The 17,392-nt window shown below is 50.4% G+C and overlaps 1 protein-coding gene across 2 annotated transcripts in view; it reads left to right on the top strand.

The window, feature by feature from the left end:
- Positions 1–16,061: 16,061 nt before the first annotated feature.
- The window catches only part of PACSIN1 (protein kinase C and casein kinase substrate in neurons 1), a 57,746-nt gene continuing 56,415 nt past the window's right edge, over positions 16,062–17,392 (top strand). For both annotated transcript variants that reach the window (XM_027603175.2, XM_027603176.2), the window contains exon 1: positions 16,062–16,240. The gene's annotated coding sequence lies outside the window, so the exon portion shown is untranslated. The remainder of the gene's footprint in view (positions 16,241–17,392) is intronic.

Here is a 17,392-nt window from a genome sequence, read left to right as displayed (position 1 = left end):
AAGAGGGAGAAGGAAAGGGAGAAAAATCTCAGACTCTGCTGAGCATGGAGCTCAATGCGGGGCTCAATCTCATGACTCTGAGATCACGACCCGAGCTGAAATCAAGAGTCAGATGCTCAACCAACTGAGCCGCCCAGGTGCTCCTCCAGTCTAGATTTTCTGATTGCATGCACAGTTCAACATGTTCCTCTGTCTCCCGTGTTTCTGACAAACTGGTAGCTGGATCCAGAGGATCCATCAGACTCAGGTCAGATCCCTTTGGCAGCATTTACGTGGTAGTGTGATATTCCCTCAGGAGGCACATGATGTCTGGCTGTCTCTCTTTTTGATGATAGCAGCTATTGACGCTCAGTGCCTGCATCAGTTAATTCACAGGGTGTAGTGAAATGAAGACGTTCTATTTCTGCTATTTAATTTATTGGTTGCAAAACTCTTATAAAGAGATGCTTCTTCTCATCTATTACTTGTTTACCCAGTGGCATAGTTCATATAGGGAAGGCAGGATAAACGCTTGAGTCATTTCTTTTATTTACCAATTTCCAAGACAATAAATTGGTTCCCTATCAAGGTGGCCAATTATTTTTTAGGGGGGGTCACTCCATTTTTATTCCCAGAGCCATGGCCACTCAGAGTTGTGTCCCAACACTGTAAAGGGCAAAAACCCAACCCTTCTTTGGTGTAAATTTTCAGGAGAAGTGGTATAGCACATTTTTGGAGTTTCCTAAACTAGCTGGCGACGTGCAAGGTCAGGTCGTTCCGAGAACTGGGGCACGGCCAATTATTTTTTAATAGCATTGTGAACCCATGTATTTAAACATATCTGATTGATTTGAATCCATTGCATTTCTTATCTTTATTGAAGTTCACAGTGTCCAGTGGGAGCCTCTCCAAACTGGTTCCTGAGTTTTTTTGACATGATCCTGTTAGTCTTGGAGAGTTTCCTGCTAGCTGGTCCATCAAGGCTCACTGTGTACCTTGCATCTCGTACCCTCCTGCTCCAGACTCGAAACAAGGCATTTCTCCAAGAAGCCTGACTTCTGTTCTTGGGAAATGATATTTCAAGACCACGATCTGGGCTTTTAGGAAGCTCATTGCTGTTGGGTTGATTGTCACGTCTAGCCTTTTTGGTGGACAGATTAGGAAATCTGTACAATTCCTTGTGAGCTCATCTGATAGGGGGAAGAAACAGGGTGTCATTGCTGAGAGGCAAACAAATTCATAACTGGCACATGCACCTTTTTCCTGGCCCTTCTCTTTCCTTCATTTCTGCTGTCCCTGCCCTGTGGCTCAATTTTATTCCATGACCAGCAACTTCTCCCCAGTGTGGGGTCCAGTCCTGCGGGGCAGGGAGCCTTGGATGGTCTCTCCAGGAGTTTATAGGAGTTACACCACTCCAGCCCCTTCAAGCACCTTGCATTTGGTCACACTCTAGCATCAGCTGCTCTTCTCAAATTGGATGCCGTGCTTTCCATGAATATCTGTTGATATTTTGGGGTTCTCCTGTTTTCAGGTCACCAGATGCTGCCCCCATTGCTTCATGCTGCTTCTTCCCCCACAGATGCAAGTCTTGTAGCTGTCTGCGATTTGACCGCATCCACTTGCATTTTAGGCTCCGTGGAGACAGCTTGTCACCAGTTGAGTTACAAACCTTGTCTGTGGCTTTTGGTGACAGCCACGGTCACTCACTCAGCTGGTGGCCGGGCTAGCCTGGAAGGTCCAAAACGTCTCACTCAGCATTCCCCTACATGGCCTTTCTGCCCACACGTTGACTCTGCAGTCCGTTATCAAAGCTTTGTCAAAACATGGTGGTGGCTTCCCAGAGAGCAGAAGGCAGAAGCTGCTAGGTCTCCTAAAGGTCAATCCCACTGCATTCTGTGGGTTGACTACAAGTCCTGCCCAGATTCAAGGAGAGGGAAGCAGACTCCACCTCCTCAAGGGAGGAGCAGTAGGTGCATGCTGAGGGAGATGGACCAGGACATCTTCGGAGATCCCAGTTCCATCTTGTCTGACCCAGAGCCCAGGCAAGTATCATCCCCGACCCTTAGGAAATTCACCTGGGGCCAGCAGAAGCCTGTGTCAGTCACTGTCACTAAGGGGTAAAGCAAGGAGGGAGGGATGGGGGTGCTTCTGGCCTCCAGTTCCAGAAGGGAATCCTGGTGTTCCAACTCTACCATACTCCACCCCGGTTGGAGTTTCCACCTGGGGCTCTGGGGGACCCCCAGGACGGGTGGGCCCTCCTCTTGGGGGCCAGCACTGTGAAAAGGGAAGGAATTAGCTCTCATCTTTCCTCCCCGCCCCGGCACTCATTGGCCTTCTGAGGGCTGGCAGGACATATGGCCCTGCTGGTGGTAAGTCAAGCCGGGAGCCCTGCCAGGGAGGGCCAGATGGAGCTGGAGGAAGGCACAAATCAGCCGCCAGGGCCGGCCCCATAAATAACACTTCTGGGCGTAGTGGCTGCTCTCCAGGCCCATCTCACCGGCCTGGGAGTCTCCTGGAGGTGCCCCCCTCCCCTGCCTCTGGCCTGAAACAGCACGCAGAGCAGCCTGGCACAGTAGTTCCTTGCAGCCTGCAGGGCGAGGACAGCTGAAGGGGAAGGCAGCTAATGGGACATGTCAGGGCCACCCCAGAAGTCATCATTTTGTTCCTGCCTTGCCGCCCCCCGTGTGTGGGAGTGAGCCTCCTGGCTGAGTGTGGAGACGAGTCACCGGCTGGAGCCCCGGCATCATGATGGAGGAAAGGGAAGGGCATTTTCCTCTCTGATGCCTCAGCTTTTGTTCTGGGGCTGGCTGGGAGTGCCTGCAAGGCTGATGCCATATGGCAGTTGCACTTCCTCAGCAATAGAAGTAGGTTTTTGCAAATCGGAGAGCAGGCCCTGAGCCACGTTCCAGCCTTCTTCTGTGCCCGGCTTTTCCCTTCAAGGTGAAGATTGGACTTTTCGGCCTCCAGTCAAATTCCACAGACTGAGGCTTTCATCCTGAAGAATCAGAAACAGGGAGTTCAACCTGCCAGAACTCCCAGAATATTTTTGCTGTTGGGCTCACGGTGAGCTATGGTATTGGGAGGACAAGGGGGCAAAGATGAGCCAGGCTGAGTGTGGAGTCCGCATAAGCTAAGGACTGGGAAACATCTTCGTGCTCTGATTCTCAGTGTGAAGCCCTGGTCCCCTATGGAAGTCACCTGGGGAGCGTTAGAAAATGTCAGGTTCAATCAAGACACAGTGAAATATCACTTCACAGATATTAGCATGGCTACTATCAAAAAAACCCAGAAAACAACGAGTGTTGGCAAGGACGTGGAGAAAGTGGAACCCTGTGCACTGTTGGCAGGAATGGAAAATGGTGCAAGCACCATGGAAAAGAGTATGGAGGGGCGCCTGGTTGGCTCATTCGTTAAGCGTCTGCCTTCGGCTCAGGTCATGATCCCAGGGTCCTGGGATCAAGCCCCGCATCGGGCTCCCTGCTCAGCTGGAAGCCTGTTTCTCCCTCTCCCACTCCCCCTGCTTGTGTTCCCTCTCTCGCTGTGTCTCTCTCTGTCAAATAAATAAATAAAATCTTTAAAAAAAAAAAAAAGAAAAGAGTATGGAGGTTCCTCAAAAAATTACAAGTAGAATTACTCTATGGTTCAGCAATCCTGCTTCTGGGTATGTAACCAAAAGAATTGAAAGTGGAGTTTCCAAGAGACATTTGCTCACACCATGTTCATGGCAGCTGTAATTCACAGTAGCCAAGGGGCAGAAGTACCCCAAATGTCCATGTTTCGATGAAAAGGTGGAGAAAATGTGGCATATACATGCAAGGGTACATTATGTGGCCTGAAAAAAGAAGGAAATCCTGTCCCATGCTACAACATGGATGAAACTCAAGGACATTATGCCAAGCAAATTAAGCCACTCATGAAAGGACAAATACTTTGTGATTGCACTGATATGAAGTACCTGAAGTAGTCAAAATTATAGAAACAGAAAATAGGTGGTTGCCAAGGCTGGGGGAAGGGAAAAGAGAAATTAGTGTTTAATGGATCCAGAGTTTTGCAAGATGAAAAAGTTCTAGACATCTATGGCACGATAATTTAAATATACTTGGGGCATCTGGGTGGCTCAGCTGGTTAAGCATCCGACTCTGGATTTCGGCTCAGGTCACAGTCTCAGGGTTGTGAGACTGAGCCCCAGGTTGGGCTCTGTGCTGGGTGGGGAGTCTGCTTGAGATTCTCTCTCCCTCTCCCTGTGCCCTCCCCATGGTCATTCTTTCTCTCCCTCTCTCTAAAAATAAATAAATAAATCTTTAAGAAATATATACTCAATACTAGTGAACTGTGCACTCAAAAATAGTTAAGATGGAATTTTTTTTTAAATTTTATTTTTAAGTAATCTTACAACTCAATGTAGGGCTTGAGCTTACAACCCTGAGATCAGGAGTCACACGTTCCATCAACTGAGCCAGCCAGGTGCCCCAATTAAGATGGAAAATTTAATGTTACATGTTTTTTTTTTTAAGATTTATTCATTTATTTGAGATAGAGTGCATGAGTGTGAAAGGGGGGAGAGGGAGGGGAGAGGGAAGAGGGAGAGGGATAGAGAGAATCTCCAGCAGACTCCCCCACAAGCATGGAGCCTATCTTGGGTCTTGATCCCATGACCTGAGATCAGAATCTGAGCCGAAATCAAGAGTTGGAGGTTCGGGACGCCTGGGTGGCTCAGTCGGTTAAGTGGCTGCCTTCGGCCCGGGTCATGGTCCCAGGGTCCTGGGATCGAGTCCCACGTTGGGCTCCTTGCTCAGCAGGAGCTGAGCTGCTTCTCCCCCTCTCTCCCTCTGCTTGTGCTCTCTGTGTCAAAAAAAAAAAAAAAAAAGAGTTGGAGGCTCAACCAGCTGAGCCACCCTGGCACCCCTCTGTGATTTTTTTAAACACACACACACACACACACACACAGGGATGGGCTCATTTCCATTTGCAAATGTAAACAATTAAAAAAAAAAAAAGATTACCAGACCTCTAGAATCAGAATCCCTATAGAAGAGGCTCAGGAAGCTGCCTTTCTACCACCCCCTCTGCTTTTTTTTTTGTGGGAAGCTGCCTTTTAAACAGTCCTCAGGTGATTATTATTATTATTTTTTAAAAAGATTGTACTTATTTATCGAGAAAGAGAGAGAGAGTGCACACGCATGAGCTAGGGGAGCACCAGAGGGAGAGGGAGAGAATTTCAAGGAGACTCTGCTCTGAGAGTAGAGCCTGACCCGGGGCTTGATCTCAAGACCCTGAGATCATGACGTGAGCTGAAATCAAGAGTCAGATGCTTAATCGACTGAGCCACCCAGGAGTCCCCAGTCCTCAGGTAATTCTTAAGCCTAGTAACATTTCTTGTCTTAGATATCATGATCAAGAAAACACGTGCTGAAACCAAACTGCCTGGCCACTAAAGCGACCCAAGAAAAACAACTTGTGTTCTCGGTGCCTTAGTTTTCTCATCTGTATGATGGGAATAATCATGGTACCTACTCACAGATAGGAGTGCTGTAAGGATTAAATTAATTCACAGCCACAAAGCATTTGATCCGTGGACATATGATCACCAAGCACCACTAGCTCACCTACCACATGTGCTCTCCTGTGCCTCAGTCCCTGAGGGCTTGGCCAGGAGACCCGATCACGGCACTCACGGACTGGAGAGGAACTTGGCCCTTTCTCGAACACACCTGCATTTCCCCAGAATGCCTCCAAGGTGACCCCACATTGTTCATTTCCCTGGCAGATAGAGTGAGGGCTTGTTTTAGGCAAGACATGGACACATGGTTGGGGTGCTGTGGGCGGGCTGGCACGGAGCAGTGGGCCCCTATTCTCAACCCCTGGGCTTTCTCTGTCTGCCTCCCCGGCTTCTGGGGATGGGACAGCATGAGTGCAGACATATACAGAGCACCACGTTCTGGGAGGGTCCCTGGTCCTATATGACCGCACAAGCAAATGCAAACTAATGGCTGTTTGGTAGAACACTAAGAATAATGACAGAGCAAATGAGTTGCCTGTTTACTGTGTGCCTAGCTCTGTTATGATTATGATCCCATTTTACAGCTGATGAAACAGACACACAAAGGGTTTACCTACCTCACCCCGAGCCCCACGGCTAGTAGAGTGGAAGTAGCCTGGATGGTGTACGGAGCCTGGGGACTGGGTCCTACCTCTGCCCTATGAAGAGGGCCAGCGGGGTCTGTTGATGTAGACCATGTCCAAGTCCCAGCTCTGTGACTCATGGGCTGCATGGCCTTGGGAATGTCAGTTTCTCTGAGCCTCAGTTTCTCCATCTGTCAGATGGAGATAATGAGCTCGATCTTGTAAGGCTGATGTAAGAGTGAGGGCCCAGCAGAGCATATTCGTTTCCTATGGCTGCCATTACCACAAACTTAGTGGCTGAGAAATCCAAAATGAGTCTCATGGGGCTAAAATCATGACCACAGTGCTGGTTTCTTCTGGAGACTCCTCTAGCTTCTAGAGGCTCCCTGCGTTCCTCGGCCACAGGCCACCTCACTCCAACATCTGCCTTCCTCTCTTCTGTAGTCAGAAGTCTCTCCCTCTTATAAGGACCCCTGTGATTACATTGCATCCACCCAGATAATCTAGAATAATCTCTCCATCTCAGCAGCCTTAATTTAATAACTTCTAGAAAGTCCCCTTTGCCATGTAAGGTAACATAGTCACAGGTTCTGAGGATTCAGATATAGACATCTTTTGGGGGGGTGGTGGCCACCTTTTGGCCTGCTGCACAGGGACCAGCAATAAGGAGGGGTGAGGCAGGTGATCATTAGTATCTTCTGGCCTCAGGTCATTGCCAACTAGCTGTGTGATCCCGGACAAGGTGTTCTATTGTCTCAGTCCCAGTGTCCTCATCCGTGAACCGGGCATAATGATAGGGGCTATAAAATGAGGGGGCTGCATTCAGAGGTGAAAATGCCAGGCCATGGTCTATTGAGTTTGCTGAACGATGCGCAGACACTGAGTTCCCTCGGGGGAGCTCAGTGCAGGGTGAGGCATGAGGAGGCCTGGCAGGGGGTCTCTGGGGTCTGGTGGGTCTGGGGCTCAGTCCATGGGCCTTGCTGTCTCTGGGGCCAGGATGGAGGAACTGGCAGGGGGTCTCTGGGGTCTGGTGGGTCTGGGGCTCAGTCCATGGGCCTTGCTGTCTCTGGGGCCAGGTGGCAGTTAGGCTCCATGGCAGGGCTTGGGAGGCTCAGGGTGTTGGGCTGTGTTGTAATTTGAGTAAAGGCTGCAACTTTGGGGGATGGGACAGGGATGCCGCCTGTGGATGAGCATTTCGCAGTCACCACGGCTGCTTTTCTTCCTTCTTTGGAATTCAGGGCCTGTGGGCAGGGGCAGGGTGTGCTCACAGGTGGACTTGGTCCTCAGCTCCTGCCCTGACCTGCTCCACTGCAGGTGGGATGAAGGAGACAGAGGGGGGTGGTGGGGACAGATGGGGCTCAGCACTGCCGTGGCCTGCCCAGCTCTCTCCTGTCGGGGCGAGTACAAATTCAGCTGTCTGGGACACCCAGAGCCAGAGAGGAGCAGGAGAAGAACAAGGGCTCTCCTTTCTGGAGAAAGTGTCAAACTCTCTTTCCCAGTCACAATCCAGATTTTCCAGGAGAAAAATCCTTCCCTTCGAGAGGTGGACATGCTATGTGATTAGTGGAGTAATCTTCCCCATCCTTTGTGGAGTACCACTATGCCCTCACATTATTGGTAGTCTCTCTGACAACACTTGCAAAGTGACCACTGTTTGTTCTATGTTGCAGATGGGAAAGTTGAGCCCAAGGGTTCAGCCTGGGCCCAGGCTCACTCTCACACGGCCAGCAAATGGCAGAGCCTGGTTGGGGGCTCAGGACTGCCAGGGCCCAAGGCGGTGCAAGCTTTCCCTGGGAAGACAGGTGGCCTCAGAAGTAAGGAAAGGGGCTTTGTGATAAACAGATTCAGGACAATCCCTACTAAGAGCCTGACGATCTTTTTTATAGAAATAGAAAAACTCATCATTACATTCATATGGAATCTCAAGTGACCCTAAATAGATAAAGCAATCTTTAAAAAAGAATAAAGTTGGGGTTGCTGGGCTGGCTCAGTCAATAGAGCATGTGACTCTTGGTCTTGGGGTTGTAAGTTCAAGCCCCATGTTGGGTGTAGAGATTAATTAAAAATAAAATCTTTAAAAAAATTTTAAAACCCCAAGATTGGAGATCTCACATTTCTTGATTTCCAAAACATACTGCAAAGCAACAGTAATCAAGATGGGGTGGTAATGGCATAAAGACAGACATACAGATCAATGGAACAGAACAGAGAGCCCAGAAATAAACCCTTGTATGTATGGCCAAATGATTTTTGACAAGGATACTAAGCCTACTCAATGGAGGAAGGACATTCTCTTTAATAAAGTGTTGGGAAAACTGGACAGCCACATGCAAACAAATGAAGCTGGATCCCTACCTCACACCATGTACAAAAATTAACTCAAAATGGATCAAAGACCTAAACGTCAGAGCTAAAACTAGAAAACTTAGAAGAAAACATTGGGGAAACTCTTCACGACATTGGATTTGGCAAGATTTCTTGGCTATGACACCAAAAGCACAGACAACAAAAGAAACAGCAAAAGAAAAAATAGACCAATTGGATTTCATCAAAATTAAAAACCATGTACATCGAAGGACTCTATCGAGAGATTAGTGAAAATTCTGATCCTGGTTTTTGCAATATTTTAACTGATATGTAAATCACATGACATAATAAATGATATGAAATAATCCACAGAACATAAAATTCACCGTTTTAAAGCACACAGTTCCGTAGCATTTTGTACATTCAGAATGTTGTGCAGCCATTACCACTATTTAGTTCCAGAATATTTCCATCACCCCAAAAAGAAGTCCTGTACTCATTAGCTATCACTCTCCATTTACCCCTCTCCTCTTCCCCTGGCAACCGCTAATCTACTTTTTGTCTGTATGGATTTGCCTATTGATCCTATTTTTTTAAAAGATTTTTTATTTATTTGACAGAGAGAGACACAGCAAGAGAGGGAACACAAGCAGGGGGAGTGGGAGAGGGAGAAGCAGGCTTCCCGCTGAGCAGGGAGCCTGATGTGGGACTCAATCCCAGGACCCTGGGATCATGACCTAGCCAAAGGCAGACGCTTAACGACTGAGCCACCCAGTCATCCTTAATATAAAATTTTAATTATATTTTTCCCATTATCAATTTTCACTGAGAAAACATTTTCTGGAGTGAATCATATTAAGACAAGATAATTCCTTGAGCAATTTTCTAAAGTATATGGTAAAATTTTGTCCATTTTGATTTTTAACTTGTTGAGATTATTATTGTCATTGGGATCAATTCTTTTCTAATAATTTTTAAAAATCCCATGTGATTTATTGACTTTTTTGAAAAATTTTTTAAAGATTTTATTTATTTATTTGACAGAGAGAGAGAGACAGTGAGAGAGGGAACACAAGCAGGGGGAGTGTGAGAGGGAGAAGCAGGCTTCCCGCTGAGCAGGGAGCCCGATGTGGGACTCGATCCCAGGACCTGGGATCATGACCTGAGCCGAAGGCAGATGCTTAACCATCTGAGCCACCCAGGCGCCCCTCTTTGAGTCATTTTTATGTTGTTTTGATGACTTCTCAGGAACATTCATTGACCTCCCTCGTAAATACTATCCCCTATTTCTCTCTTGGGTCCTGTTATTCTTCGTAGCACTATCACCACCTGACATGACTGTATATTTATTTGTTTATCTGCTCATTGTCTCTCTTCCCTGCTTCTCCCTCTCCCACTCCCCCTGCTTGTGTTCCCTCTCCGCTATGTCTCTCTCTATCAAAGAAATAAATAAAATCTTTAAAAAATTTTATTTGAGAGAGAGAGAGCGGGAGAGAGGGATGGAGAGGGAAGAGAAAAGAATCTCAAGCAGACTCCTTGCTGAGCGTGAAGCCGACTTGGGGCTCGATCTCATGACCCTGAGATCAGGCCTGAGCCAAACCCAAGAGTGGGAAGCTCACCAACTGAGCCACCCAGTTTCCCCAATCATGCAACTCTCTATCTCGGGGTCGTGAGTTCAAGCCCCACATTAGGCGTGGAGACTACTTTGAAAAAAAAAAAAAAGAAAAAAGAAAAAGTCCATTTCACTGCCTGGCTGTGCCACAGTGTTTCTAATACACCCCTACAGAGGGGCTGTAGAAACTTCGCTGGGTTGCAGTCTTCAGCTGTAACACACTATGCTGTGATCCATACCCATTGTGTTGGTGAGGAAACCAAGGTTTGAGAGGCACAATTTCCCCCCACCCCCACCCCAGGTCACATGGCCAGCTGGTGGCAGAAGCAGGATCAGCTTCCAGTCCGCCGGCTCTATATGCTATGAGGTATACTCTTATCTCATCTTGGCTTGGTCCTCCTGACTCAGGGATGGGGGGACCAGCATGAAAGGGGACAGGTGGCTGGAGTGTGGGGCGGGATGGTGAGCAGGTAAACAACCAGTGTTGTCTCCTCGTCGGCCTGACACTGGCTTCGTGCTGAAGAACCAGTTGGAAGGAAGGCCCTAGATCCTCAGAGTGGAAAGCAGCCAAGCAGAGACCATGGGCTGAAGAGGGCGTTTTGCAGCAGTGAGCCTCGGGGCAGAGCCCTTGTATGAACCTTGTTGTTCCTTCAGGTAGGGTTTGCTTTGGAGGAAGTAGAGGCTGGAACACAGTCCAGGGGTGGAAAGGAGCCCAGCCCCATAATTCAGGAGACCTGGGATCGAGACCCAGGCCTGTCACTGACTCACGGGATCCTTGGGCAAGTCACTTAGCCTCTCTGGGCCTGGAAGTTGGGAGCTTGACCCAATGGGGCCTCTCCCGTCGCAAGATCTAGGTTCTGGAGCCACTGGGATTAGTTTTTGTTTTTTTTTTCCCGATTTTATTTATTTATTTGACAGAGAGAGAGAGCACAAGAAGAAGGAGGGGCAGAGGGAGAGGGAGAAGCAGATTCCCCCCTGAGCAGGGAGCCTGACATGGGGCTCGATCCCAGGACCCTGGGACCATGACCTGAGCTGAAGGCGACGCTTAACTGACTGAGCCACCCAGGCACCCCTGGGATTAGGTTTCTAATTTTTTTTTAAGATTGTATTTATTTATTTGACAGAGAGAGACGCAGCGAGAGAGGGAACACAAGCAGGGGGAGTGGGAGAGGGAGAAGCAGGCTTCCCGCCTAGCAGGGAGCCCAATGCACGGCTCGATCCCAGGATCCTGAGATCATGACCTGAGCCGAAGGCAGACACTTAATGACTGAGCCACCCAGGCGCCCCTGGGATTAGGTTTCAGGGCCAACTGAATCAAGGCTCCCTTGACAAGTCTCATTCTCTCATTAACACAGGAGTCAAAATAATACCAGATGTGGTAAGAGTCAAATGAGATAATGTATATGAAAGACCTTGGAAAACTAAAAAACCTAAAAAAAGATATTCATTTTGAGGTTGATATTACAAATGGTGAACTCTGCCCATTAGCACATCTTCAATATAAAAGATTATTAGTGAACTACATCTCTCTGTTGTTCGGGACACAGATATTTAAAATCCAAGCCAAAACACAAAATCTTTGTTGGGTATTGAACTTGATACCTAGCTTCTGTTTAGGTAATCTGCCTGCATTTAAGGTATAGTGCCACTAGGTGGCAATGGCGTCCAGGCCACTGCGGTGTGCTCCAGAGCAGAAATCCTTTGGACCATCTGGAAGTCCTTTTTTATAGGTTGAGAGGCCTTACTGAAGGACCTGGCTAAGCCTCAGTTACCGCATCTGTAAAATAGGGATAACAGCACTAAATGCGATCGTGTAAAATCCTCCTGTGTACAGTAAGACCCTCAGGAAGTGTTTGCTTCTTTCCTAGCTAAGTGACTAAGAGCCTGGCTTTTGGAACCAGACTGCCTGGGTTTGAATCCCAGCTGTGTGACCTTAGGCAAGTTACCTAAACCTCTCTGGGCTTCCATTTTCCCTGTCTGTCAATGGGCTGGTAATTGTGCCTATCCTCATGGTTAATATGCATGAAGTGCTTAGAAAGTGCCCGGTCCCAGAAGAATGCTCTGAGTTTGCCACTGTCTATGTATGTCCTAGGGCAAACCCTCTCTCATGCATAGTCTGGCTCCTAAATCTGGGCACCTCCCAAGATGGAGTGCCTTGTCAAGACAATAGGTCTTCAGGGCATTTTTAACCCTCCTGGCATGACTCATGGCCAGAGAAAGCTGCAATTCCAAGACTCCCGACACCCTGGTCTCCAGATTCGGGGCACAGCTGCCAATAGCCTCTGTCCACCAGGCAGGTGATGGAAACCAATTTGCAAGTGTGAAGCCAGCTGGTGGGAAGATAAGGAGAGGGCAGAAGGGGCTGTGAGGCTGTTTTAAAAGTACTTTTGGGGTCCCTGGGGGGTGTCTTGCTCACCTTCGTGCATGCTGTTGGGAGGCAGCTCAGAAAATAAAAAATCATGGGCTACTGGGCCAATGGCTTTCCCCTGCTCTGTCCTGCCCCAGCTCCGTGCAGGTTTGCGGGGGAGGTAGAGGCATCTGGTGACGACAGCACCTGACCAGAAGTCAGGAGATCTGTTTTTAGCCCAGCTCTGTCACCAGTGCACTGTGTGACCTTGATGAGTCTCTCTTCCTCTCTGGGCTTCAGAGTCCCGCTCTGCCAAAATTGGGACACACTCCCTGCCCTTCCTTTCCAACCAGAGATGTGGTGGGTATAGAGAAACTCCTCCAAACCTCACCTCCTCCTTGAAGCCTTCCATATTGGATGGAACAAAAGGACTCCAAATCTTTCCCATCTCCCCTCCACCTCTCCCAGGCGAAACATGTGATATGGGTTACTAATCTGTTATTTGCTCATTGATTGATTCCACAGGCTTGTTCAGTGCTGGTCTATCCTCCTGTCTACGTGTCCTTTTTGACTTGTCTGCATTAGACACTCATCTGGGGAGGGCTGTGCCTGCCTCCTCAACTCTGAATGGCATGCGGAGTCTAGCAGAGGAGGCTAGCATGACCAAGGCATGGCTTGGGGTTCTCAGTGGGGAGGAAGTTCCCACTGAATCCCAGATGGGCTGGAACCCTTAGTAGGACTGAGAAAAGTGAATTGTTGGGGAAACAAGAGATGTGAAAAGTGCCTTGAGGAGCGAAATGGATAAATGTCTTATTTTCTGGCTAGGGCACAGAATAATAGAGGGAGAGGGAGATGGAGGGGTCAGCTTTGAAGAGCATAAGATTTGCAAGCAGAAAATCTGGAAGGAAACTAGTTCAATTTTAAGAAGCAGGAAAGTTCTGTGTCAATTTCCAAAATAACATATTATTTTGGTTTACACATGGACAGGTGTGTGTGTGTGCGTGTGCGTGTGCGTGTCCGTGTACTTTCTACTCTTTTTTCTTTTTTTTCTTCAGGGCTTAGGCTTGCTAGGGTTTTAATTCTAGGCTGGGCATACCTCAACTCCAAAGGGAATAAGCCAAGCCTACCGGCTCCCTCACCTCCCTACCCTTCCCTCCATCATCTGCCTAATCAGGTCGGCCTCTCTATTCTTCTCCCCACAGTTGCCCTCCCTGGTCCTACCTTCTGTCAACCTCCAGCCCCCTAGCCTTTCTTGCTCTCTGCATGATGACCCCCATCCCCTGGGGATGCCTCTACCCTTCCCCCTCTTGCCATCCTCCACCAAATGCCTGGCTGCCAAGGGACACTGAGCATCTTTGATCAGTCAGTGTCATATGCTCTGGACTTCACTACATTTTCAAAACGTACTAGTCCTGGGCCCCATTCCATCTGCCTCAAAGCCTGATGACACACTGGGCAGGCTGATATTGAGGAGGGGCAGGTATTGTAGTCTATCCAATCTAGAGTGCACTTTAAGAGCTCTTGGGGAATTAGCCTCTTCACCTTGAGAAAATTCTGTCCAACAGGGGAATTTCACAGCGCTGTGGAGACCCAAAGGGGAGGGATTTAGGGGTATGTGCAGTTAATGATAATAATAGATATGATTTATTGCACACCTATTATGTTCCAGGCACTAGGTTAGGTGCCTTACATCCTTTGCCTGATTCCAACAACCCTGCGAAGCAAGTGTATTGATCATGATAATAAAAACAACAAAATTCTCTGAGTACTTATGTGCTAAACAATTCATCTTTATTGTCTTGTGTAACATTCACACGACCTGTGAGGCTGGAGCTGTTGCTGTGCCCCTTTTCCAAATGAGGGAACTGAGGCACAGATCAATGAAGTAAGTTGACACACAGCTGTTAAGATAAGGAGGCTGAACCTCGGAGGGGTTAAGTAATATGTCCCTTTTTACCCAGCAAATAAGCAACTGAGTGAATCTCTGTCTCCCCCCAACTCCCCCAAACATGCTCAACACACCTCCTCTTAGCAATGGGAAGTTCCAGGTTGACAGAGGCAACTGGGACCAGAAACTTCTGGGGTGGGGAAGAGCGTGGGATTTCATCAGCTCCAGACACGAGGGTGTCCAGCATGCTCCGGGACCCCAGCCCAGCTACCTGCCAAATGTCTCCCCGCTTTGCTGGCCTGTCTCAGTAATCCTTCACTGCCTCTGGCCGCATCTGGCTCATCAGAATCGCAGCACACCCACTGGAATGCTGCCTCCTTCAGGAAGCCTTCCTGGCTGGCCCTAAACCAGAGCCCTTTGACCTTTTCTGGGACACTCCACTCGCTTGGTTGCTCTCTTCATCCTTGCGGTAGGTACTGTCATCTGGCCTCCCTAATTAGGTGTTGAGTTCCTCTAGGCTCTACACCTGACATGCAGTCAGTACTCAGAGAATTCTCACTGAATGAATAAACGCAGCTCACCCACATTCCCCTGGGTCATGAATTTCAGTGCCTCTGGTGAGGAGGGGTGGGAGAGGGATGGCAGGAAATTATGTGTGGCCAGCCCAGGTGCATACAATAGAGAGTGGTGAGGTCTGTGGCAAAGGAGAGTTTGCATGCCTACCTGAGGGACTTACAATCAAATTCCACCACTCCCATTCCCCACGAATGTCCGGGACCTGATGGCCCTGTGAACACTCTATCTTTCCTTTTCCCTGGCTTTATTTTCCTACTTTGTGTGTAACATCTTAAAATATACCATTTATTATATTCAACATCTGTTTTCCCTGACAAATGCGAACTCCCTGAGGGCAGAGATTTGGTGTTTTGTATTCTGCTGTAGCCCAGCCCCCACGGGCACCTAGTAGACCCTCAACAGACAGGTGTTGAATAAGTCATCAGCCCCTGGTATGTGTCTGCAGTGGAGAGCTGCCCCAGTGCCCCTGCTGTGTCCAGGCTCCCGGAAACACTCAGGGTTCAAGTCAAGAAGAGTGAAGGCCGTTGGGGGTCACAACAAGCCTCCCACAGAACCCCAAGGAGACGGCCTAGGGTCTGTCTTCTTGATGACAGCAGATCCAGCAGGAACTAAGGCACGAGGGTTAGCGGCTGACCTTTGGGGGTCAACTGGGGCGAAGGTGATTTTGGGGGGGAGGGTGGGTTGGTGGGAGAGGAGGGGCCGTCACTCCAGAGCGCTCCCCCCGCAACACACACACGCCACACGCACCCACAATACACGCACCCGCTCGTACCAGAAGACGCAGGGTTAGGAGAGGCCGGAAACCGACGGACGGACTGTCAGCCAGGACGGTCAGACAGGGCGGGAGCAAAGTCCCAGAAGGTGTGGAAAGGGCACTGAAGGGAGGGGAGCGCCCGCCCCCGTCGCCCCTCCGGAACGCGCTTGCTGGAGGGCTGGGGAGAGGAGGAAGGGGGGGTGCACCCGGCGCCCGCCCGTCCGCCGCAGAGCCCCCGTGGCCCAGCCGGGAGCACCCCCAGGAGGCGGCCCAGCAACTGGGGGAGCCGCCGGCCCCCCCCTTACCCCGGGGGCGCCTGCTAAGCCGGGTGCTGCCTCCGCGGCGCTTCCACCTGCGCAGGCACCGCGCCGCCCTGCGCCGAGCTGCCATTGGCTCGCTAAAAATGCCTCTCTAATCTGCGCCCATCTGTGCACGCCACCCCCTCCCGCCCCCCCCCCCCCCTCGCCTCCTCGGCTCTGACCTTCCTCCTTCCCGCAGCCCCGGCGCGGTCCGGAGAGACGCGGTGGCGGCGGCGGCGGCGGCAGCGGCGCAGCTTCCTCTTCCCCCGGGAAGTCGTCCGGGCTTGAGGCCGGCCCCAGACGCCCCGCTCTGCCCCGTGGCGCCGCCGCTGGTGCCGGGCGCTCCTGCCCCCAGGTAGGGGGTCTGGGCCTGGGGTAGCGGGTGCGCAGGGAGGGGGCCCGTTCGCGAGTGCGTGCCTGCGGAGCGCCGGCGAGGACTGGGCAGTTACCTGGAGAGCGGCGGGCGCGCGGCCGGGGCTGCTTTGCGGGCACCGGGGTTCGCGGGCATCACCCAGGCAGTGCCGGGATGCCCCTGCGCCGGGCCCCTTGGGAAAGGCAGCTAGAGGCTGAGGCCTTTACCCTGGGGGAAAACGCAGGAACCAGGTTTCTGAGGAAGCTGGCGCCCAGGCCCGGGGATTCCGAGTGGCTGGCCTGGGGCCGTCTGGTCCCAGCGGGATGGGTGGGCTTGTGCCAGCTTGGCGCGTAAGCTATTTATGGATCAGAGTGGGCTGGGAGAAACACAGCAGTTGATGCGCCCTGTGCTGTCTGGTTTGCAGTTAAAGATCTTTTCTTCTGTTCCTCCACCCCTTCCCCCATACCTGGGATGGGGGGGAACGAGGTGATGCTACCTAGCTTGCAAGTAAGCGGAAGCCGTGGTCTTCCTGGCACCGCTCCCCTCCTCACCCCCCAGGCTACTTGCTGCCTGTTGGAACTACCTCTCCCTCTTATTTTTGCCTTAGGAGGGCATGAAAAGATTAAAAGGTCATCAGGGCGTGAGGGCCGCGGTGGCGAACCCCAGAGATTGGCCGGACCCAGCTTCAAGCCCCAACCTCCCCCTCCGCCCGCAGCCCAGCCCTGCCCCCCATGTGCAGTGACACATGTAGCTGCTTTTCTCTGGGCACAACCATTAATAACCCACATTTCCCTGGCTCTGGCACGGCTGGGGTGCAAACAGCACTGTCTGTCCCTGATGGTGGAGGTTCTATCCCTTACCCACCTGACCTTCCGGTCACATGCAAATCGCCACTCACAAACCACCCCCTCCAGGAAGCTTCCTGATGCCCAGGTGAGATCCTTGCCTCCTGCCCTGCATTCCTCGACCTAGTCTGCCTTGTGGTTTAGTTATTTATGTCCTGTCTGTCACCCTCTAGACCAGAAGTGCCTTCGGGGTAGGAATCTGTTTGATTCATCTCTGTCGCTGACCCTGTGCCTGCCCAGGGTCTGGCACCACGTAATGTTTGTGGAATGAATGGATGAATGGGTCTGAACTATGGGAGGTAGCCGGCAA

This window comes from Zalophus californianus, chromosome 7 (assembly GCF_009762305.2).
Source record: "Zalophus californianus isolate mZalCal1 chromosome 7, mZalCal1.pri.v2, whole genome shotgun sequence".
In the NCBI taxonomy this organism is placed as follows: Eukaryota; Metazoa; Chordata; class Mammalia; order Carnivora; family Otariidae; genus Zalophus; species Zalophus californianus.
This window is presented reverse-complemented; position numbering and strand designations above follow the sequence as displayed.